The 9,299-nt window shown below is 38.0% G+C and overlaps 1 non-coding gene across 1 annotated transcript; it reads left to right on the forward strand.

Moving 5' to 3' along the window:
• The first annotated feature begins 3,807 nt into the window (after positions 1 to 3,807).
• On the forward strand, positions 3,808 to 3,876 carry trnav-uac. The gene has a single exon. It is a non-coding gene; the product is annotated as a tRNA-Val (tRNA).
• Positions 3,877 to 9,299: the final 5,423 nt, after the last annotated feature.

Here is a 9,299-nt window from a genome sequence, read left to right on the forward strand (position 1 = left end):
TGTTTGTGGACTATTTCCTAGGCTGCTGCAATTATTTAAGATTCCATTGGCTGCACCATATCCTTCTCATTGATTATTATCTTCTTACAAAACGGATGATTATCATATTGTCATTACTTCAGTTCTCTGTCACTCAAAACCCAAACAGTGGGAGATTGACAGTACCACATCGTATCAGGAAATGGGTCATCTCCCTAAGACTCGGCAGATTATTTACAGGTCAATATGTTGGAGCACCCAAGGTTAAAATAAAAATAATAGACAGTTGAGAGAAAATAGGAAAGAATGAAGATGAATACAATTTTCATGCATTCTACTTTACTTTAAAACTGTAGAAGGTTATTGCTTTGGATAGTTGGTTAATATTACAGTATTAATGCTGTCCTAATGTTAGCGTGGCTTTATTCACAGATTGTTTTTTATTCACGGACATCAGCCAGTCTGAGGTTAAACTGTGTCAAGGTAACATCTAATGTGGAATGGATTGGGTCACCAAATAACCCATTTGCTGACTCATTAAGTAGAAAAAAGAAAACAATTCTGAAGAGCTCTTCTGACAACTGCTTATGTTCATGCTTGGCTGGCTCTGCTCAAACTGTGCATTAACTAGACTTTCCTTTCTCTCCATTCTTCTGTTCATTTGTGACAACTGTAGCGTGTCTTGCATTCAGAGCGACTGCAGAATGGTTAGAAAACTTTGCCCAGCATGAGGTATCTGAGTTTTTTTCTATGAGAATAAATTTGTGATAATTCTTAACAGATTTCATTACCGCTTTGGATCTTGTTATAAAATTTTGCAAATTATAAAATCTCCAGCAAAAGGGTAAATTGCTGTATGAAAATCAAATACTTGACTAAGCAATGGATATTTACTTCAGGTTTATCCTGAAGAAATACCTCTGCAACCAAAGGTTTCAGGTTTCTTGTTGCTTACAAATAACATTTAATTTCACAGGTCCATTCATCACAACAGGTGCTTTGCAGGAATTCAATCTCTCATTGGAAAAGCTCACCAGAGGGATATCTGTATCTCATGAGATTGTTTTTTTTGTTATAGTTGATTGACTCTGAATGGAGTGCCACTTAATCAGAGAAGATGTTTTTCCCTACCTGGAATTGCTGTCTATTACTAATCTGGAGTTCCATGTGCACTTAAAAGTCTTCTTCTATTATCAATGCTAAGCATAGCACTTTGCTTATCTTCATCAACAACAACAAAATTACACTTGTATAGCGCCTTTCGTGTCAGGAGGATATCCCAAGGTGCTGGACGGTCAGAGTTTCGGACCCGAGCTGGGGGTCGGGATTGGGGAGGGTGGAGGGCAGTGGGGGAAGCAGGGAGATCAAAAGCAAGGTCAAAGGAAACAATAATAAATTGGTCATTTTCAATCTACGACTGTTTGTGGGACATTGCTGTGCGCAATTGGCTGCCGCGTTCGCCCACAAATATATAGTCAATTCACTTTACAGTGTGTTCTGTGAAGGGCTTTGGGAAGTCCTCCCGACGTGAAAAGTGCTATATCAAATGCAAGGATTATTATTATTATTATATTATTATGGTCTTGAGACAGGTCTTGAAGGAGGCAAGGGAAGGGGCAAGGCTGAGGGACTGCGGGATGAAGTTCCAGAGAGTGGGGACAGAGTGGCTGAAGGCCTGCCCATCAACAGTGGGGCAAGCGAGGTGGGGTATGTGAAGCAGGTTGGAGCCCACTGATTGGAGGGAGCGGGCAGGATGGTAGGGGGTTAGAAAGTCACAGAGGGAGGGGAGAGCAAGACCACAGAGAGCTTTGAAGGTGATGACCAGGATCTTGAACTGTATCCTCTGTGGGATGGGAAGCCAGTGGAGTTGGGCGAGGATGGGGGTGATAGGGTCATGGAGCCTGGTACGGGAAAGGACATGGCTGCAGAATTCTGGATGATATGCAACCTTTGGAGGGAGGAGTTGGGAGGCTGACAAGCAATGAGTTTGATGTAAAATATTGATGTAATAAAAGTGTGTATGAGGGTTTCAGTGGCCTATTGTGTAAGACAGTGGCGGAACCGGGCAATGTGGCGAAGGTGGGGGAAGGCAGAGTGGGTCATGGTGCAGATGTGGGGTAAAAAGGATAGTTGAAGGTTAAACAAGACTCCAAGGTTCCCGACTGGCTCAGTAAGGTGGAGTGTGCATCCATGGATGGTGATGCTGTCAGCGCCTGAGGTGAGGAGGCGCTGACGGGAGCCAGTCAGGAGAGCCAGATCATTTACAAGACCTGACTTCATAGAGAAAGGCTGAAAGACTCATTAGCGTTGCACCACATGATTGAGTAACCGGCTGACACTCCCTACCGAGATTCACACAAGAATAATGGCACTAGCTGAGAGCCCTGGGAATCTGAGCGGAAAACGGAGCTGGTAGACCTATACCCCACTCTGGGATCAGGGTTTGAATCCAAGCCAGGCTAACTGGATGCCAGTCTTTTTCATCTGCTGGTTGTGAAGCTTTATGTGAAATGAGTTCTGGGATTTAACAAAGGTTGGCAATCTCACCCAGAGTGCTCTTACCAGTTATTTTGGGAAATTTGGTACCTGGCATCGCATTTTCTCCCTATCATTTCTGAAAGAGCTTCATTTCTTCTTCCTTCTTGGAACTTAAGAACAAATTGAAAGCCCTATGCACCAGTTTATTGGATCATGGTGATGCTCTATTGTAACATCCCCAGACTCTTTAATACCCTTACTTTCGAAGCAAGCAAGCTACCTATTGTATCCATCTATGTCTCTCACCTTGTCTCTCTCTATGCATCCCTCTCTCTCTATTTATCCCTCTCTCTCTCTATTTATCTTTTTTTCTCTATGTCTGTCTATCAATCTCACTTTTAAACATCTTGGCTGCTTTTACATCTATAGCCTTAGGCACTGCAATCGACAGTTTCACATTTCTCTGTGGTGAAGAAATAGTTTTAATCTCTCTTCTAACCATCCTTACTCTAATAAAAGCTCATTAACTATCTTTTTTGTCAATTCCCTTTATTATTTTAAACACTTTCAACTGTACGTGGTTCCTAGGTCACCAATTACCTTCATGAGTGAAATGATTGTAATTCTCAGCATGCTATTTGTTTCATTTTATTGAATAGAACAGTTTCTTCCAATGAAAAAAAGTTCACAATATGAGACGTTGTTTTATAATTTCCACAAAACTTTTCAATTACTTGGAAAACTGCTGCTGGAAGTTGATTTTACTGGTTTTATTGAAATGCAGGTCCCCAGATAATAGAGGAGGAGAGATTATTTAAGATTGCATTAACAATTCAGCAAAAAGTAGTATATTGCTGTAACAATAAAGATAAAGATAATTTACTCTTGTGAAATAAAAGGCAGTGTAAAAACCTTGTCTCTGATTTCAGAGCAGTGATGGTTGTTTTTAGCAGTGTGATGTGCGTGGAATATGAATTTACACTGCATGTGGGAGCTACCATCAAGATAACAACAGGCCAGAAGGTGCTCAGGGGTAAGTTTACAAGACATGATGGGGTGGGGAGTGGGATATGTAAGTGATAATTAGCACATGAAAAGAAATATGAGTAAAATACTCCTAAATTATCCTTAACAGCAGATTTGGGACTGAATCCCTCTGACTGAAGAGTTGTCCATTATCCAATTTGTCAATTCCTTTTATTGATTAAAATATCTCCATCAAATAACCCTTAAACTCCTCTGTTTTAAGGAATGCAACCCCAATTACCTAACTTTTGTGTATATTTGCATTGATGAAAAGCTTCTGGACATTTTCTATCATTCAATGAATATATCCATTGAACCTGAAGGCATGTAGCTCAGTGGTTAGAGCACTCGCCTTACAAGCGAGAGACCTGGGTTCTATTCCCAGCAGGGCGAAACCTTGGGCAAGTTTCCTTACTCCATACACCTGATAATAACTCCTCAAGAAAAAAACAATAATAATTTGGTCACTCAATCCATGACCATTTGTGGGATACTGCTATGTCCAATTGACTGCTGCTTTTCGTCCACAAAGTATACAGCCACTTCACTTTACAGTATATTCTGTGAAGCGTTTTTAGATGTCTAGAAGACGTGAAAAGTGCTAATCAAATGCAAGGATTATTATTGTTTATTATTATCCAGTATTTGTCACATAATACTAACAGCTACGTCGCTTTACAGTACATCATTTAAAGAGCTTTGAAACATATTGATGATGTGATAAGGTGCTATATCAAATGCAATATTATTATTATCCAACTATACCTACATATAAGGTTGAATTACAATTTATGCTGCATTAAATGATCACAGATAAGTCACAAATAATGGCTTCACAATTGGCACTGAAAAACATCTGGGGCACCTGGAACTGTACCAGTACAAAAAATAACCATCAGGAAAAAGATTGAGTGAAAAAATATTTATTTGTGGAATCCTGTAGCTTAGTGGTTAGAGCACTCGCCTCGCAAGTGAGAGGACCTGGGTTCGATTCCCAGGCAGTGTGAAAAGTTGGGCAAGTTTCCTCACTCCACACCCCTCTATTTACTTAGCATTACAGTTGTTAGTTGAATGGGGGATCGCTTTTTCGGAGTAATCATCCCTTCAAAATGTACTTTTACAGTACATTCTGTGAAGCGTTTTGAGATGTCTCAAATGTGTTATAATATTGGGGTATAAAAAGGATATTGCAGTGATTGAGAGGATACAGAGGAGGGCAACCAAAATGATTGAGGGGATGGAGGGACAGGACTACGAGGAGCAATTAGATAAACTGGATATGTTCACACTGGAGAAGAGAAGGTTGAAGGATGATATGATTACGGTCTTTAAGATTCTGAAATAAATAAAGAATGTAGACCATGAGAAGTTGTTTTATTTTGTGCTGAACAGTACAACCAGAGGATATGGCCTGTGATTGAAGGGGATTAAATTCAGAACAAATCTGTGGAAACACTACTTCAGTGAGAGAGTAGTAAATATACAGAACAGGCTCCCTAGGGAGATAGTGGAAGCAGAAAATATAATTTGTTTCAAGAACAAATTAGATAGATTTCTGCTAGAAAATAAAATCTCAGGATACATTATATAGTTTGGGACACATCATGCCAAGTGACATTGGTCTGGATAAAGGAAGCCCTTCGGCAATCTGATCTCAACCCTCTGAACCCAACCTACCATCCCCCATCATTCAATTAGGGTAGTTTTTAAATGAATCCAGTGTCCTGACGTCTGCTATCTTTCCTAGCAACCTGTTTTAGTTGTTGAATATCCTCTGTGTAAAGAGAATGAAAGTTGTTGTTGTTAGCCCTGTGGACTTGACAGGTCCGAGAGTCTTTATCCACTCTTTCCTTTCTATGTTCCTCACTCTTTCCTTTCTATGTTTCCCACTCTTCCTTCCACCACCCAATGGTGATGTGACCATCTTTAGATGGACTGTGATGGATTCAGGTGGGGAAGAGGGTTGGTAATACCAATGGACTAATCAATTAATTAAAACATGAATTGAGTATCGTTTTAATAACTGTTAATTCAGACGTTACAAGTTACAAGTTTAATCTCTTAAAGAGGCTTTGCATAGGAGGGATGAATAAAAGAGAAAAGATTGCTGGGATAACATTAAAATGGTTTGTGTTGAACTATAACCCCACCTTCTAATTGCACAATGATTCGTTTGCTGCTGGGTATCAATGTGAAGAAGCAATCCTTCAATTATATTCCTTCTTTTAAATGTATTGCCTAGTGCCCAGAAATGACAAACACATTGTTAATTTAAGCTTGATGTTTTTCGTGAGTTACATAAGATACCTGGGAGACAGCATGAATCAATGATAAGGGACGTAAAACCTTAAAAGAGAAAAATATCATTTCTTGCAGTTGTTAAGAAAGGAGTATTTGAATGAAAATGTGCCAAGAAGCTTTAGAGGTCTGATGCTATCATTCAATCTTTACGGTTAGTTCAGGCACTTTAAATTATATTCCCCAAGGCAAAGCATCTATAGCCATTGGTTAAATAATCTTTTCTTTTTGTTGTGATTGACATCTCTTTGGTTCACTTGCCATCACACAACAATCTCCAAGGTAAAACAATCCACTGCCGTATTCATTTGATACAATGTAGAATAAAGATAAATATTCAGGAGTTAAAACATTAGATGCGAATTGACCAAAACTAATTTGAAATGTTTTCTCATGGATAGTAAACGAATAGTGTATGTCTTTTTTCCTTTCTGAAAGCAATATCGTTGAAAAGCACGGATAGCTTTTGAAGATGTTATTTGATCACTATCTTTTGCTTATCCTCCACAGGATTTATTTTTGTAAAAATAAGGGCCCACAGATAACATAATAATTGTAGCAGTAATAATAATGCACAATAATAATTCATAACTGTATTTATATAGCTCCCATCTTGAATTGCTTTATAAAACATTATTGATAAGAAATGAAGTGAATCTTGTCACATAAGTGAATAGCTGATTCAACAATTAGGGAATAAATGTGGCTTGGGAGAAAGACACACATTTAAGTATAGCAATGGAGGAAGGTCCCTTTACTTCCACTTGCATCACAGGGCAGATGAAACCTAAATGAACAACACAATCAAAAACGAAACAATGATCTGCAAATAAGCAATAAAATTGTATTGGCATGTATAATGCCATTATGTAGGCAAACATAATGTACATCAACAATGACCCGCATGCAACTGAAATTAATATTGAACAATGAATGATTTAGACTCTATAACATATGATCTATATGATCCTGACATCTGTATTCAATCTAGCTCTACCTTTTTTGTACCAATGGTGAGCTTGGTTCAAATCCTATCCTGCATCCACTTTCTGTACTTTGGAAGCAGATCTCTTGCCAGTGAAACGCACTCCACCATTTCATTAGTTTATGGGAAGTCTTTATTGTTTTATATCCTATCGCCCTAATTTTTCTCAATTTTGTTTAATTATTATTACTTTACACTTGATACAGCACCTTTCACACCAAGAACACATCTCAAAGTGCTTAACAGGAATTTATTGTAAAGTGTAGTGATTATGTGATCTGTAGGTAAACATGGCAGTCAATTTGCGCACCCCAATGCTCCACAAACAGCCATGAAGTGAATGACAAATTTTATTTGGGGGATCTTGATGAGGAGAAATTCATTTCTCTTTTTGAATAGTGCCATGGGATCTTTAACATCCTGTGGTTGGAACCTTAGCTTTATGTTTCATCCAAAGTTCAGTACCTCCATCAATGCAGTACACCCTCAGGGTTGCATTGGGGTGTCAATCTAGACAATGTTAAAGTCCCAACATGGGTTTTGTGCCTCTCACCTTATGACTCAGAGTGCTACCAACTGAGCCAGGCTAATTTAGGAAAGACTGAAAAAAAAACATGTTCAGAGGCGCAAACAAACACTGAGAAACCTCAGACCCTGCTGAGAAACCATTCTGTGCAGAAGCTAATTGACAAAACAATACCATCCATAAATAAACAAGCAGCAGGTCAGACGATTATACACCAGCATCAGTATTAATACAATTCAGACTTCCTTTCACGCACCAGAAATTCTACCATATCAGGAACTTTACATATTCCAATTCACTAAAAATCTATTGTAAAACATCTACAAAATTGTGCCAACCATGCACAAAACACAGCCACACTTCAATCAATACCTGCTTCACTTTTAATGTTATAGTTATTGGGCATAAAAGATTGCTTCAAGCCAGTAAAGGAGATTATACTTCAATGACTCCAATAAGGAACTAGTAAAAAATCCTTTATTTTAAGAATTCAGGATCGGAAGGTTGTGGGCTCAAGACCCATGTTCTTTTTACAATAGCTTCTAAAAACAGCTAAAAAAGGACAGTATTTAGGAATTCATCAAATTCTGCCTAATAATAATCTTTGCAATTGCTAAAGTGCCTTTCACTTTAGGAGTGCTTCATATGATATGTTGTGAAGTGGAGTGACTGTGTTTTGTGGGCATACTCTGAAATGCTAATAAAATATTTTATTTTTTTATCCCTGGATTTGGATTTCTTGCAGTCCCTCTCCTTCTTATTGTCATTGGTAGAAACATAACATAAATAGTTAGCTTTTTGCCATTATTATTGCAAGTACTTGTATCATTGCTTCTTTTATCTGATCTGAGGAGAATACTCTGGACCATCATATGAGCCTTGTAAACATCTCATTGTGTTCTTTTCTGCAGCATTTCTCAAGCATCTGCTTTGTTTCACATCAGTTACATAGCCTTAAGGGATCAATAGCTCATTTCCACCTGGTTAACCTAATGACCTGTTGTTTTACTATACATTTTGTGCAATACTTCAAGAGAAAAAACAAAATCAATTCAAGTTGATGAGAATTCAATGGAATTATCATTATATTATCAGCCTAAGTATTGCTTACCAACTCAAAATTCAGCCAATTTCTGAATCAGCAGTTTTTCCCAGAGTTTCTTCTTTTAAAAGCGTCACAGTCCATAACCCTGCTAACTATCTCTGTATTAAGTATTCCAGTAGATATAGCTATTTGCTGCATAAACAATCCAGAATGGAAAGGAACTGGATGTTTACCATTTTAAAATAGTCTGATTTCTTCTAATAAGTCATTCATTCCATGTCTAGCAGAGGAAATTTAAATTTATAGAAGAAAGTTTAATATTCTGCAACATTATATTTTGAATGCATGCTACCCGATTGATCTTACAGGACTTTTAAACTTGGTAAAACCAGCTACCCTTGAAAATCTAATGTTGTTTTACAATTGTATTGCTAGGATCTAAAACACATTAGGCCCAACATTTCATAGAATCATAGAAATTTACAGCACAGAAGAAAGCCATTCAGCCCATCATAGCTGTGCTGGCTCTTTAAGAGCAATGTTTTCAGTTCCATTTACCTCTTCTTTCCCATATCCTGTAGTTGACTCCTTTTTAAGTATTTATTTAGTTTCCTTTTGAAAACTAACTTGGATTCTTCCTCAATCACAGCTCCTGGCAGGGCATTCTGTATCCTATCTCTTCTGCGTTTGAAAAAACATCTCCTAACCTCTGCCGTTTCCACCTAGTCTTAGCCTATCAGATTATTTACTTTAATATTTAAGATTGGTCAAATTGTGGAAAATTCTTAATTCAGTTTAAATTTGAAAAACAGTTTTCCATGGTTCTTAAAATGAATCTTGGGTAGTCCGTAATGCTGTGGCTTATGGTCCAGGAACTTCTTGGTTTGAATCCTGATCCATGCTTTACTGGTCACACCTAAGGGTGCTTCAAAGGACTAAAGTGGCCCTGACTTTCATAAAGT

This window comes from Callorhinchus milii, unplaced genomic scaffold (genome assembly GCF_018977255.1).
Source record: "Callorhinchus milii isolate IMCB2004 unplaced genomic scaffold, IMCB_Cmil_1.0 Scaffold2, whole genome shotgun sequence".
Classification (NCBI taxonomy): domain Eukaryota; kingdom Metazoa; phylum Chordata; class Chondrichthyes; order Chimaeriformes; family Callorhinchidae; genus Callorhinchus; species Callorhinchus milii.